This window comes from Lonchura striata, chromosome 2, assembly GCF_050655825.1.
Source record: "Lonchura striata isolate lonStrDom1 chromosome 2, ASM5065582v1, whole genome shotgun sequence".
Lineage (NCBI taxonomy): Eukaryota > Metazoa > Chordata > Aves > Passeriformes > Estrildidae > Lonchura > Lonchura striata.
In genome coordinates, this window is record NC_140704.1 from 149,113,049 (window position 1) to 149,126,853 (window position 13,805).

The following is a 13,805-nucleotide window of genomic DNA, read 5'->3' on the forward strand; positions in this document are numbered from 1 at the left end:
ATGATTACAGCAGTGGTACTGAAAGCAGGATATCAAGGTCTGAGCTAACAAAACTCATTTGAGTGAAGAAATGCATAAAGAGAAATACGACACAATTAACAGAGCTGTTCAAGCTGGGCCATCTACATGGACTTACCTGATGGATGCAATGGAGGTGATGGATTCCATCAATCTCTAAACCAGAGATGAGAGGACAGGGCTGGATGCTGCTGGCAGGTGGAGTCTGTACAATTCTCAGACAATTACCCACCTTCCTACAGCCTTCAGTGTCTAAATAAATGGGTACAAAACCTGTTGTCTATGCAGAACTAATAATAATGCAAAGAACACAAATGCTCACCTCAGGTTTCAGACAAGGCAAAGAGGTTTTCAGACCCTGGGGAAAGAGATAAGTATCAATGGCAGATTTGTTGTCTGATGGATATGGTTTCAGTCACTGAGCTAGGGGAGTGCAATAATAGTTTCTTACAGCACAATTGCACCAAATAATAACCACTTTCAACCAAAAAGGCCACATCTGACTATGAAGACATACAGCTGCAACTCTAAAGCTCATGCTTTTGAGATCCTTGATAGTTCCAAGAGAAAGGCAGGAGGACTCAACAATACTCATGGGCTCAGTTCATTTAGCCAGTGATGACTCAGCTCATGTTGACAAAAACATTTGATCAAATTTCCTCTCAGATTGCATCAGCTGTAAAAATATGTATAAATAGGCTCCTTTTCTGTGTATATCTTGCCTCTCCATGGAGAGTTTTGTGATATTGCTACTTTAGTTCACATTATGATTCTTTCCCAGCCTGGAACAATGCAGTGATGCCAGTAAATCTTTGTATTTCAGATCTGCCCTAAGCTGGAAGTGTAGGGAGTGTGGTGATGCTTCCTGATGTGCTTGGATGCAAGCCTTGACTGGTCTGGTCCCAGATAAGATATTTGATCCTGGACTTGAACCCTTCACTTGCCAGAAGTCAGGGCTTTGGAGGCTGGGTGTAGCTCTCAGCTAACAAAGTGAACTGTCTGTAAATTGGTGCTGAGAGTTTCCAGTGGTGTTTTGTTGTGGGCTGTGGATCCAGGATCACCTCCAGGCTGAGGTGATGCCCAGGGGGTCTCAGAGGTGGGGTTCCTCCTGCACAGAGGCTGCTGGGTGAGGGAGTGCCTCAGCAAGGGATTGGACTGGTTTTTGCTTCTGTTTGGAGGATCATATCTTTGTGTCTCCATGAAAATAAACAAGAATAGCCCCAGGCAGTAACCAGCTCCAGGCAATTTCTCTCTGTTCCAGAAGCAGAAATTCCAAGACTCAAGTAGCTACTAAATGATGTGTCAACAGGACATGATGAGCTCTTTTCTTTTACATTTTTTGAAGGTATAAATATTTGAACTTTGTTCAGCTATGAGAACACAGCTGGGGGACGGACCACAGCACCCCAGCACTGGCCAGAAGACCAAATCCTGTAGAGAAGAAAAGGCTTGAAAGTGCTCACTCAACTCTATTTGTGGTATGAACTATCAATATGTAATTCTATTTATCTTGGATTTTGCTTCTCACACTGTCTATAATGAAGATTAAGGACAGAATATTGTTTTAGCGAGGCCACAGGGAATCTGAGATGCTTATTTTTATCTCAGTCCTCCCTTCAAGTTTGAAATTATTTTTGCTGGCAAAATGTGGTTTAAATTTTGTGTTTAATGAAAGAAAAAAAAAACCTATTGCACATGATATTTTTCTTTGGGAAGCATCTAAAGCCCATTATTCTGTTCTACCTTCCTGCTACATGCTGAGTGTTCACAGTGAGGTAGTGTTGCACTGTATCAGATTGCAGGGAGAAAGTGAACTTTGGGAGCTTTGGAAACTTTTTCCACTTTCAAACTACAAAATCCTCCTCTGATACATCATTTCTCAAAACTGAATAACAAAAAGTTTTTGACATGCCGTTGAAAAGCTTCATCTTTTACATCATGAGTTTCCATGCACTGAATAGTTTGCTGACAGAAAGAAATTCACCTTTTATGCAAAAACTGCGTCTTTGGATGTGGAGGTTTTTCAAGCAGATGTGGATAATCAAAGTCCATTGCTTTACCTCTTGTCAAGTGCCAGGTTCATTTTAAGTCCAGCACTTGCAGGGAAAGAAGTGGCCTTAGTCAGAGCTGAGATGGGGTTGTGTCACCAGCCTGTATTTGAGGGTATTTGCTGTGGTTTGCTGTGCCCTGGCAAGGCAAAGCTTTTCTTCTCAGCAGGATGGGTGCTTGCACAGCCTGTAATGTCCCTGATTTTCTCCTTGGTGACCTGATGACACTGTCTGGCAAAACTCCCCTTTCCTCCAGCTGCTCAGCAGCTCAGCCCCATCCGACCACATCACCTTCTACCCCAGATGAGCTAATTTGGTTTCAGCAACCACTGAAGATCTTCATAACAGACTTGGGGTGCTGGTAAACGGATATTTAATTCTATATTGGTAACACTGGGACAGAATCTGAGAGTCCTGACACACTAAACCAGATTCCCAAGGGATTTGCTCCACAGACTATAGAAGATAAACCAGCCAAGGAATGGACCAGTGATTACCAAACCAATGAGTCACAATGCCAAGCTTTCTCTGGTTTAACATTAATTAATTATTGTATGTACAGTGGTAATGATTAAACATAATTGGAGCACTTGTACAAGGGAGTATATTGTAGACTACTAATTAAAATCCCCTTTGAAGAAAACAGGGACAAATACTAGATCACAGTAATCAGTGGGCTTCTGATTAAAGAGCAAAGGCAGCTTGGAAATGATTAATTTCAGGCTGGCATCCAGTCAAAGTAAGCCAAAGGAGAAAGAAATACCAAGGTGATGATTCATGCTGCCCTTTATTTTTTTTAATAGTGTTTTTTTTTGTGTGTGTGTGTAGGGTTTTTTGTTTTGTTTTGTTTTTTTGGGGTTTTTTTGTTTGTTTGTTTTTATGAAAACAAAGTGAAGAAAGAGGATGAGCTGTGGAGATGCCAAGGACACTGGTCAGGCAGGTCTCAATGAAAATTCTCTAGGTGTCTCTGCAGCCAAACCCCACCACTGAGAAAAGCAAGGAGCTGCCCACAGTGTAAGTCTAGATGAAGTTTGGATTTCAAATGGCACCGAGCTGTTTCTGAGCAGAAGTTTAAATGGGACAGCATTTAAATGTTAAATCCATTAAAATCTCAAAGTGCCAGAACTTCATTGTGACCTCAGATGCAACAAAATTATTTTAATGCTTCCCTAGGCTGTTGGGCAGTTCTTCCCCTTGTGCTTATCACTAATACATGGGAAGTATCTTTAATCTCTAAGAAACACCAGTAGCCACCCTAAATTGTAGCTGCACAATGCTGAAGGCAGGCTTTTACAGTAGGTTACTATAAACCTCCGCTTTAAAACAGTGTAAAGAGTGAAGTGATGTGACAGCCCTCTGGTCAGGTGAGTCTATTCCATGAAAACCAGTTATAAATAGACATAGCAACATTTCACACAGAGGCTTGGGCAGTGGGCGAGTTGTGATGTTGACAATTGACAGAGTCAGATGTTTTTCCCATTTACTGCTGAGACAGCTGAGTTTTAATGCAGAGTTGGGAAAAGCCAGAGTAGCTGGACATTGTCTCTTTTTTTTGTCTCCAGTGTGATTTAAAAGTGGAATTCTTCTCTACTAAAAGGCACGGCAATAATTTGTAGGCAATACAAAAGCACATATGCAGGATCATCCCTCCCATCCTCAAAGGAAGTGTCTAAGAGTGGCTGGATTGTCCTCCCATGTGTTTATTTTCTCCACTGGTTACCGAGGGAGAGTGCAAGATCAGTTTGCATTATCTATCACAAGTTTAAGTGGACACAATTAGACAATCCCATCCTTGAAACTGCTTTTAAGAACAACAGGAGCCCCTAGTCTGAGCCTCTTTTATGAGGGCAGATATCACAGTGAGACCTCACACCGGGCTCATAAGAGCTTAGAAGTTTGTGGAAAGCCTTTCCCTGCTCTTGCTTAAAAAGTCCAAGCATCCCACACGGTGAGGACTGAGTGGAGCCCACCACATCCCACTCTGCATATCCTGGGGAAGAACTGCACTGTGCCAGCCAAAGGGTGCCATCCTTCAACATTTTTGTCTCTACTGGGAAAGCCAGATCATGGGACTGTGGCTGGGACTGCTAGGCATGGCCTCAGAACTAATTAAAAATCAGGTTTCAGTTAGTTGTAAGTTCCAAGTATCTCATAAAGCAATGAAACACTCTTTACTAAAATACAAAAAATAAATAACAACCCCAGTGATTACACTAATATTTGTTTGTGCCTATGTTGCTACTGCCAGAAAAAACAATCTGAGGGATTTGAATGAGGCTGCCAGCAGTTGGATTGGATAGGAGGGAGCTGTGTGGATTTTTTGTGTCCTCCACAAAGCTTGATTTCACTCTCAAAAAGCCCCAGCTTGTTTCAGCTGTAGGTGCAGCTCCCTGCACTCAGGAATCAGTGGGTGAGTTCTGTGTCCTGACCAGGGGATGTGAGTCTCCATCTGGATGCTGTGGAGGTGCTGGAGTTGCAGCATCAGCTCCCACCAGCACATTCCTCCAGGTGCCACCTCAGGCATCCCCCTGAGCCCTGCGGGGACAGTGTCACACAGAGCCTGTGTGTGAAGGGCTGCCAGGGCTTGGTGCAGCTCCTCCTGGAAGCATCTGCTAGGGAAACCTCCTACCATGGTCATCTTGAGTGGAATTAGGCTGCTCAGAGTCCTTCAGAAGTGTTTCTATGCCACTCCCTTTTGCAGAGTGCACAGAATTCCCTTCTCCTCCCACTCTCACTCCATGGTATTTTCATGGATGCTTCAGATGAGGGTTTTATTAGATTTTGCCTGCATTAAAAAAACACCCAACTGTATCTATAAACTCAATAAAAGTTAAAAAAACAGAAAAGAAAGTAAGCTTTTACCTGGATAAAATCAGACTAAGACCTACAGTCTATATTAGACTAAATGACTAAATTCTCTATCTTATCTGAAGTTGTAAAGAAGAATTTTCTTAATACTTTTAATTAAGTGAACAAATTTGAACAAGAAAGAATGGCAGTTTGGTAATTTGTGATGTGTAATGTTTTGGGAACAATCTCCAAACAATTGTTAGCAGATTTTTTTTGACAATAGAATTAGTTGCTTCAGTACATTTTGTTTTAATATTTATTTTGTTTCATTTAAAGTATATTAAACACTGAATTCTCAAGTCCACAGGCCAAAAAAAAAAAAAAAAAAAAAAAAAAGCTAAAGAAATAAACAAGCAAACAAAAAACCCTAGGGAAATTCAAGTATGCTAAGAATCCAAATGGTCATATTAAAATTGAAGGTGGACATGAACTGTAAATATTTTGACCCTTTATTTCAACAAAGAAGCCTCATAGAAAATATTCTGAAATTTTAATTCCTTGACCTAAATATGTTTGAAGGACTCTTATATCTCAAACACTTAGACTGAAGAAAATTTGTGTTCAGGGTCATAAAATGAGAGAATCATTTGTGTCAGAAAATATCACTTGCTACCTGTGAGAAGAAACTGATCCCTATCTCACTGCAGCCGCCTTCCAGAGAATTGTGGAGAGTGATAAGCTCACTTTTGAAAAGAAGTGCCCACACTTTGATTTGGAGAGGGGCCTGATCTTTCCAGGATGATGGTCTTAGTGACCAGTTTAGAGCCTCAGGGACTGAGCTGGTGGCTAACAGAGTTTCACAGGGAGCCAGTGTGAGGAACAGGTCCCTGGGTGCTGGGCCAGGGCAGCCCAGTGCATTGCAGGAGCTGCTCAGGACACTGATTAATTTGGGGTGACTGAGCGTTATTGAACATCCAAGCTGAAGCTGAAGCTGTTTAACGTCTTGGTACCTTCATGCCAAAGGGTCATGAAAAATTTTAGGTGCAGTGTTTTGAGTGAAGCAGTCCATGCCTAAAAGGAGAGTATGCCAGCAATTAAACCTAGAATTGACTGACCAAGGTATGTAAAAACATTTCATTTGGGTGTCTGAGAGCTGCATGAAAACACAGGGAGTAAACAATTTGCACTGAAGGATTAAGATGACCCAAGGCTCCAATAAATGCCTGACAAGATTAAATATGATTTTTCTTTCCTGAGGTCAAGCTGTTCTTTGTTCCAGTAAATTTATTTAACCACATTCACGTCCTCAAAGATGTATTTTATGTACGCTCTCCATACATGGTAACTAAGCCCAAGTCATCCTTTAGTATTGTGCCATGAATGGACAACTCCTTGTGTGACCAGTGAATGACCTCTAACTTTACCCCAAATAAGTATGAAATTTTTTTATCACTGTGGCAAAAGCATTCACTATTATTAGTGCCTAAGAAATGTTGCTTTTGTTGCATATTTATATATGGTACAGGCAGAAGGGTGTAGCAGGTACGTGTGCATACTCATGTGTGTGCATGCAAGGGAACTCTTAAAATTAATTGCCTTGGCACACAAAACCTTCTGGATTTGTTTACATTCCTGAGGCAAATTCCTTAATATATCTGTAGTTAAACTGTTCCACAGCCTCTAAATGCATGGCTTTGGTATGCTACCCACCTTCCCTGCACAGGGAATAGCTGGGAACATTTAGTGCCTGCTGAGAATAAATGTGCCCCTGATATAAGCTCAGCAGCAACGTGTGAATATTCTCTGCTGATGCTACTTAATCCTGAGGATAATGTACTGGATTTTCTGCATTTTATCTTAATATAGCACAGAAAGGGGAAAGTGTTTGGTTTGGAGTGTGGAGTAGTGGGCAGAGGGAGGAGGAGGAGGGAGGGGAGTGGGGAGTGTTTAAATAGCTTCAGTAATGACCTCGGTGCTGATGGGGGGCTCCCACTCTCAAAATCTCAAACTGAGTGTTTGAATTGAGCAAGATTTGCCCAATATTGTCAGCTAATGTGCAGTGCTAAGGGCTGGGCAATGCTCATTCAAGATAACAGTGAGAAGTGGCTGCACTTCTACAGGAGAGGGGTGGGAAGTTCCTACCCCAGCCCTCGAGGCCATATCAGAGCCATTCCCAGCGACCTTTCAAGGCCAAAAGTATAAACTGTAAGATAAAGGTTTGGAAACCAGCCTTGATCGTGCAGATGATTTTCTCCCAGAAACCAGAGAGCTGACCTTCTTCCCTATGGGTTCGTGGTTCAGGACAGGGCAGCCCCGTGGGGATGGACCATCTGCATAACTGGCAAGTATGCAGCACATGGGAAAGGTGCTTATGTGTTCTCCTGGTTCTGCTATATGAGGAAAAAAAAAGTCTGGAGAAGATGGAGAAGAATATCTACAGCTCCAAATAGAGTGGCTCAAAGAAAGTGCAGGAGACAGATTATTTTGGGCAGAGTGGTGGGATTGAAAGGCAAGAACAGATCTGCACCCCTTCTTTTCTGACTGCTCTTTCTTTGATCACCTCTGGTAGGAATAGGATCATCTCTGAGCAGTATCTTGTTCCCCCATTGATGTCACAGAGCACATTCTCCTTTTCTCCAAACTTGTCTGGTAAAGCCAGTAGCAACATGCTAAACCTTCTCAACAGAATGTATGTATACATCTGTTTTCTTTTCCAAGGTAAAGGTGCCATCAAAAGATTCAGTTATGCAAAAGATGTTTTGAATGCTGTGGCAAGGTACTGCTGTAAATAATTCAATCTACCAGGCTTTCTGGTGTTGGAGGCTGGTACTTGGGAATGTAATGTTCACCAAGATGGTGAATCACCAGAGTTTATGCAACAAGTGCTTTACGTAACACTTTGCCTGTTTTTGTAATGCAAGGTAAAGAAATAAAGAAATAACTCTGGCATTATGGAAAAACATGTATTTCTGGGGGGAGAAAATGTCACATATTTAACATTCCTTCTAGTTTTATCTTTTGTAAAACTAACACTTTTTTACTTGGTGTCAGTTATTTTCATACTGGTAGAGCTCAGAAGCTCTCACTCTGCAGAGAGGCTCTCCAGCATCTCTCCACTCCTTTCTGATTGCCCCACTCACCACTGCAAATCCACAGCCCCTCTTCATAAGCAGTGCCAGGAGCTGGGGCTTCTGCTTAGGGTTACAGCCCCAAGCTTCTTCCAGCAGCTCCCTGTGCCTCTCTGACCCCAGCCTGGTGCCCTTTCCACTGTATGACAATGAAAATAGTGAATGTCATCTGTTTACAGTGATCACAGCTTGGAACAGCACCATGGGAAGAGTCATCAGCCAAAGAAACAGCACCACACAAGGAAAACAAGCCTCCATCAGAGATGTAAATCAACAGGTGTGATGGACCTTCAATGTACCCTCCATGTACCTAAGGGGGGAAACCTTCTCTTTCACAAGATGTGTGTTTGTAGCCACAACTCAAAGGGCCTGTGCAAAAGACACAGGAGATCACTGAGATCACTGAAGAACCTGTGAAGGACACAATGCTAACTTCAGACTTGAGCCTCCTCCTTTTGGGATCAGTGTCTGTTGATTTCACCTTGCACACCTCCAAAATGAGAGCTGCCACCTTGATACCAATCAGGAGATAAACTACTGCTCCTGCTACTGTTCTGGAGGCACTATTTGTTAGCACACTTGGACTCATTTTTTTGCATGTGTTTATTCGGAGCAGGCACGGGCTTCAGCAAAGACCAGTGTTGATTTATGATGTCTGCTGAAAACTACCTGAATATCAGTTATTGATTAAATTCTCATTATCATTTGGAATAAATTACTGTGCTAAGATAGCTCATGGCAGATGGGATTTGTCAGGGACTATGGTAAAGCTTGGTCAATACCATCCTGAAATTTAGTACTGCATTACTGTACTTTGCTTTCTGCTCAGGAGACATTTATGAGAGTTCAAAATGTAAACACAAAATTCTGACTTCAGATAAGACTTATCCAGAAATATGTGTTAACTACTCAGCCGTTTGTGTGCATCTGCCTTTCTGTCCCTTTGTCACTTTGAAACACGTCTTTATCTCTCTTTTATGTTTTAATAGTGGCCATATTAGTAACACCCAGCTTACTGCAGGGGGCTTGTCCTTCGACAGTGAAACACACAGGCTGTGCAACTGCAACCCAGAGAGGGATGAACAAGATGACAGACAAATAAAATTTTCTCAATAGAACTGCCCCAGCTCAGCTGCTGCTGCAGCAATTTGGACCTGGCACCCAAGCTGGGAAGGGATGGGAGAGGAAAGAAGGTCAGATGGACTCCAGCGTGAGCAGAAGCCAGGTTCACTTCGGTCCCTGTCTCTGTTCTATGCAAACAAATCCCAGCCTGTAGCCAAAAACCTGCACTGCTCACCCAAACAAATTGCTCAGCTGCACCCTGAGCTGGGGCAGTGCTGCCTCCAAAGGCTGCCCTGTCCTGTCCCACCTGTCAGGGTCTGGCCAAAGAGAATCTTTCCTGAAGGACACCAGTGCTCTGAAACCTCAGCCAGCTCCCCAGCCTGCCCAGTGACCTTTACTGAGAGGCCTGGTGGGGGCAGATAGGCATTTATGGAGTCCTTGCACTGCATTTCTCAGAAATTGAAGTGTCCTGTAACACTTCAGCATTCAGCATTCTTTAAAATGCTGCCTCAGGCTGCCTCAGTTAAAGGGAAGTATTACTTCCCCCAGTTACTTCTAATCAAGACAATGGACATTATTATACCCTGTGCTGGCTCTGGGGTGTGTGAGTGGGAGAAGGCAAGTCACAAGTTTTACTAACTAGAGGGATTGTTTGATTGCCTCTAAAAAACATCCCTAAATCTGGAACAGCAAAGCTGCAGCCACAGCCATCTTTTAAGTTTTGTATTCCTGCAAATGAGGATTTATCACTTGCACTGATGGCAGAGGGATGACTCCCCACTGAGTCACAGAGCGCTACTCTTTTTTGCCTTGTTTAACACTTGTTTCCCACAAAGGCACAGGATGCTTTGTGTTTTAAAGTATACCTCTGCCACTTGATTTTTCAGGTGTAATTTAGAGTTAAAAAAAAAGAAAAATAAAAACAATGTGGGAAAGCAAACATACCAGCTGAAGACTTCTTCCTGCCCAGGTGTTGCACACAGCAACCCCAGCTACACCAAGCAACTCTAAATTATGAAAGTAGAGGCCATTTATAACTTGGAATTCTGATTTTTTCACTGGAAAAATGGACAGATTTTATCACTTGTGGTGTTGATTAGGTGTTTTTTTTTTTTTTTCCCTTGGCACTTCTGTCTGAAATGATGAATTCTTTAATCACCCTTTCCTAGGATACATTGTGAGCTTATTTGCATCTGCATTTTCCCACAGAAGATGAAGATTTCTCAGAAGATTACCAGCAGTCTGTAATCACAACCACACAGTACCTGAGGTGTGCTGCAGATGCAGAGAATATGCAGAATTCCCACTCATGCACACTCACACACACAGACACTTGTCCCATCAACACCCAAAAAATAATATTTCTCCTATACACCACAAATAATTTAATAATAAATAAATACAAACATATTATTTATTATCAAGAATTAGTATTTAATGTCATGTCTTGATGAGGATGGAACTACACTTAAAAAGCCCTGTGTGGACTGCTTGTGGCTGGAATAGAAGTTTCTGCAAGTGGACACAACCAAGTGCAATGGGATCCATGGGGAGAGGCTACTGGAGAGAGGTATTCTGCAGCTAATACAGCACCATCAGCATCCTCCTGGCTGCCCTCAAAGAGCAGAAAATCCCAGATAAGGTAAGAGAGGAGAGCACAGGAACACAGCACCCTGCAGAAAATCTTCCAGATAACACTGGAATCCTTTACATATTCAAGTAGCATGGACCCAAAGATAAGTTTCCACCCAACAACTATTTCAGGAATGCATTTGGGATCCTGCAGGGAACAGCCCAGCCCTTTGCAGGTGAGACCCAACCTGCTTTTAATGGGAAAAATGGTGAGACAGATTTCCCTGAGTAGGAGGCCAAGGAACTGGAGCCTGAAGAGAACATTATACTGAATTGAAAATTTGCTCTTGGCAAATAAATCTTGTAAGGTCTGATAGAAAATTAAACACCTGAAAGGAAGATTTGAAATGTCCTCTAGGGATTTACCTTTGTGCTATGTATTTTACACAAATCTGGGTAAGGTATTGCATCCTTGCCTCACTGCAGGGAGCTGAATGCTCTTGAAGTTTCTTGGAGTTTTGACAGGGATGGCAAAACCCCCAGGATTTTGTATCACAGGATCACTTTCAGTGCACTGCATGGTGTCCACAGAAGTGACTTTTTCTCTCACAGCTGGGCACAGCAGGAGGCTCATGCCAGGAGCTGTGGTAGGACCTGCTGGTGCAGAGTGGGACTGAGCTGTGAGGGACTTCCAAGAGCCTGGATGGAAAGGCAAACCTGCAGAGAGGGTGGGGAAAGGATTTCTGCTTCTCCTCACTTGACTTTTCAATTTCTTTGTGTGGAGCTCTTAGGAGGGATGAAAATAGGATGGCTGCCAGAAAACTTGTGAGAACGCCTGCTGTAGGCTAGATTTATTTACTAGATAACATCAAGTGCATGTAAGTTGCAGCTTGCCTTACACTGAAGGTTAAACATTTCTCTGTCTGTCACTGAAGTTCAATTTACAGGTGCACTGTAATTAATCCTAGATTGGACTTTCAGTGCAAACTGAAAGACTTGGGACCATATTTTATATCTTCTATCCTCCCAGGGAGTATTTACATTACAGAAAGATCAGGCTTCTAACAGCTACCACTGGGGAATCTTTGCATTTCTGAAATATTTGAATAGTGCTACCCTGTTGCTATAGGACTCGAGAGAGTATAACACGAGCTACTGCGATGGCAAGGTAAAAAAGAAGAAGGTTTATTTCTTGGCTCCAACTTTTATACTTTTCTAAAGGTGACAGTGGATTGGAGAGTGAATGGGCCACCTCTCCAAAGACATTGGACAAACTACTAGTACATTAACTTCTTCTACCCTCACAAAAAAATGCAAAATAATATGTTGTTTATAAAAAATATGTAAGAAAGTTTTCTAACAGAATATAAACTTAAAAGGCTTTAAAAAATCTTAAGAATCAGGGCAACACTACCCTAGCCCTTTTACTGCATGTTTCGTTTTCACAAAAATGACATAATCACCGTAAACAGCATTTTTGTATGGCATTGTGCCTGCTGTGAATTGACATGGTAATTCCCTGAAGCATCTGTTCCTCCATATCCACAGGTCCTTTAAAGGACCACAGTTACCCATGTAGAACTTTTCATCCTAACATTTCCTGGTTTCTGCCACAGATTAAGGGTACACTTCCCAAATGCATGGCAGTGAAGCAGGGAACATATCAGCTAGATATCCTCTGAAAGATCTTCCTAGCTCTCACCTTTTGGAAGGACTTTTTTGAGGACAGGGTAGGAGTAAAGTACTTTGTGAGGAGCTAGGTGGCATCGAGACTGCAGCTGTCTTGGGCAAATCTGGCTTTCAGAAACAATGCTGGCAGTGCTCCAGAGCAATGCTCTCCAGAACATGGCTAAGTGTTTTCCTCTCTAGCAAACCTTTTGCAGGTATAATTTACCCTGGAACTACCTGCATATTTTAAAGAAATCACACTGCTGTGTAACAGTGACGTTCCTTATAGCAGTTTCCAGCACAGCTGCAGGGTTTCCAGCACAGCTGTGGCAGGGTTTGTCTGGTCAGGGGGAATGGTCTGAGCTCAGCCCTGCAGCCCTTAAGTGAAGAAACAAAAGGAAAGAAAACACTTAACAACTGATGAGCTCTTCAGAAATCAGTTGCTGCAACAGAAGTTTTATGAATTTTATCTGAATTTATATGATTCATCCTGGGCTTTCCTGAGCTTAGCAGTTTTTTGAGTTGGTGCTTCCTTTATGTGTTTGAGCACTTTTAGGGCAAAGGGGGAACCTAAGTTTCAGCCAGATCTCCACTGCCTCCTATTCTGTTTAATATTGACATTTTTCAATTTCATTAACAGCCAGTCACTCAGCTAATCTGGTCCCATCCCAACTCACACAAGATCTCTGCTTTTCAGTAAAAAAGATTTTTAGTGCAGGACAAGTGGTGACAATGTGAGTTTCATCTGGGGAATGTCTGTTTTCCTTTCAGCACACAAAAACATAGAGCTGGGCTTGTGAGAACAGACACATCTTCATGGTTCATATCTGGAATGCCAATAATTTAATTATGATTTGTTTGGGGATGGAGAAGCCTTGGAGAAAGCCAAAACTGTGTTTCCTTCATACAGGGTATTACAGCTGATCCATCCCAATATCAGAGAGCCCCTAAAATTCTACGGTCAAATCTACAGTGTGTTAATCATTCCTCAGGCTCTTCATAAATCCTTTACTCCTCTGCCATACTCGATCTCCCTGCTGCTAATGCAGGTCCCTCCTCTTAGTCATGACCTGTCAGGAAACACAGTTTGAGGGGGTTTCACATCACCATTATCTTCTTTTTGCTGTTCTATGAAGATGGTACCAAAGAGAAGATTTAAAATCTGCTCTAGGGTTTTTCTACCAAGTGATTAACTCTCATTCTTTCTTGTGAACCCACAGCAGGGATTTCCCATTCAAATCCTGGTCAGGTCCAATCTTAGCTTCTACTAGAAGGAGTGTTCAGACCATTAAATACAAGGTGAGGGTTTTTATTTGTTAGGGGTTTTTTTTGTTTGTTTGGTTTGGTTTGGTTTTTTTTTTGGTTGGTTTTTGTTTGTTTTTGGTTGGTTGGTTGGTTGGCTGGAGTTTTTTTGATACTATAAATGGCAGCAAAAAGGACAGGTTTCTGCTATGTCTGTGTGTGAAGAGTGACGCTCTTGGCATCTGTACAATCTGTGTGTGACTAAGAGATTTATATC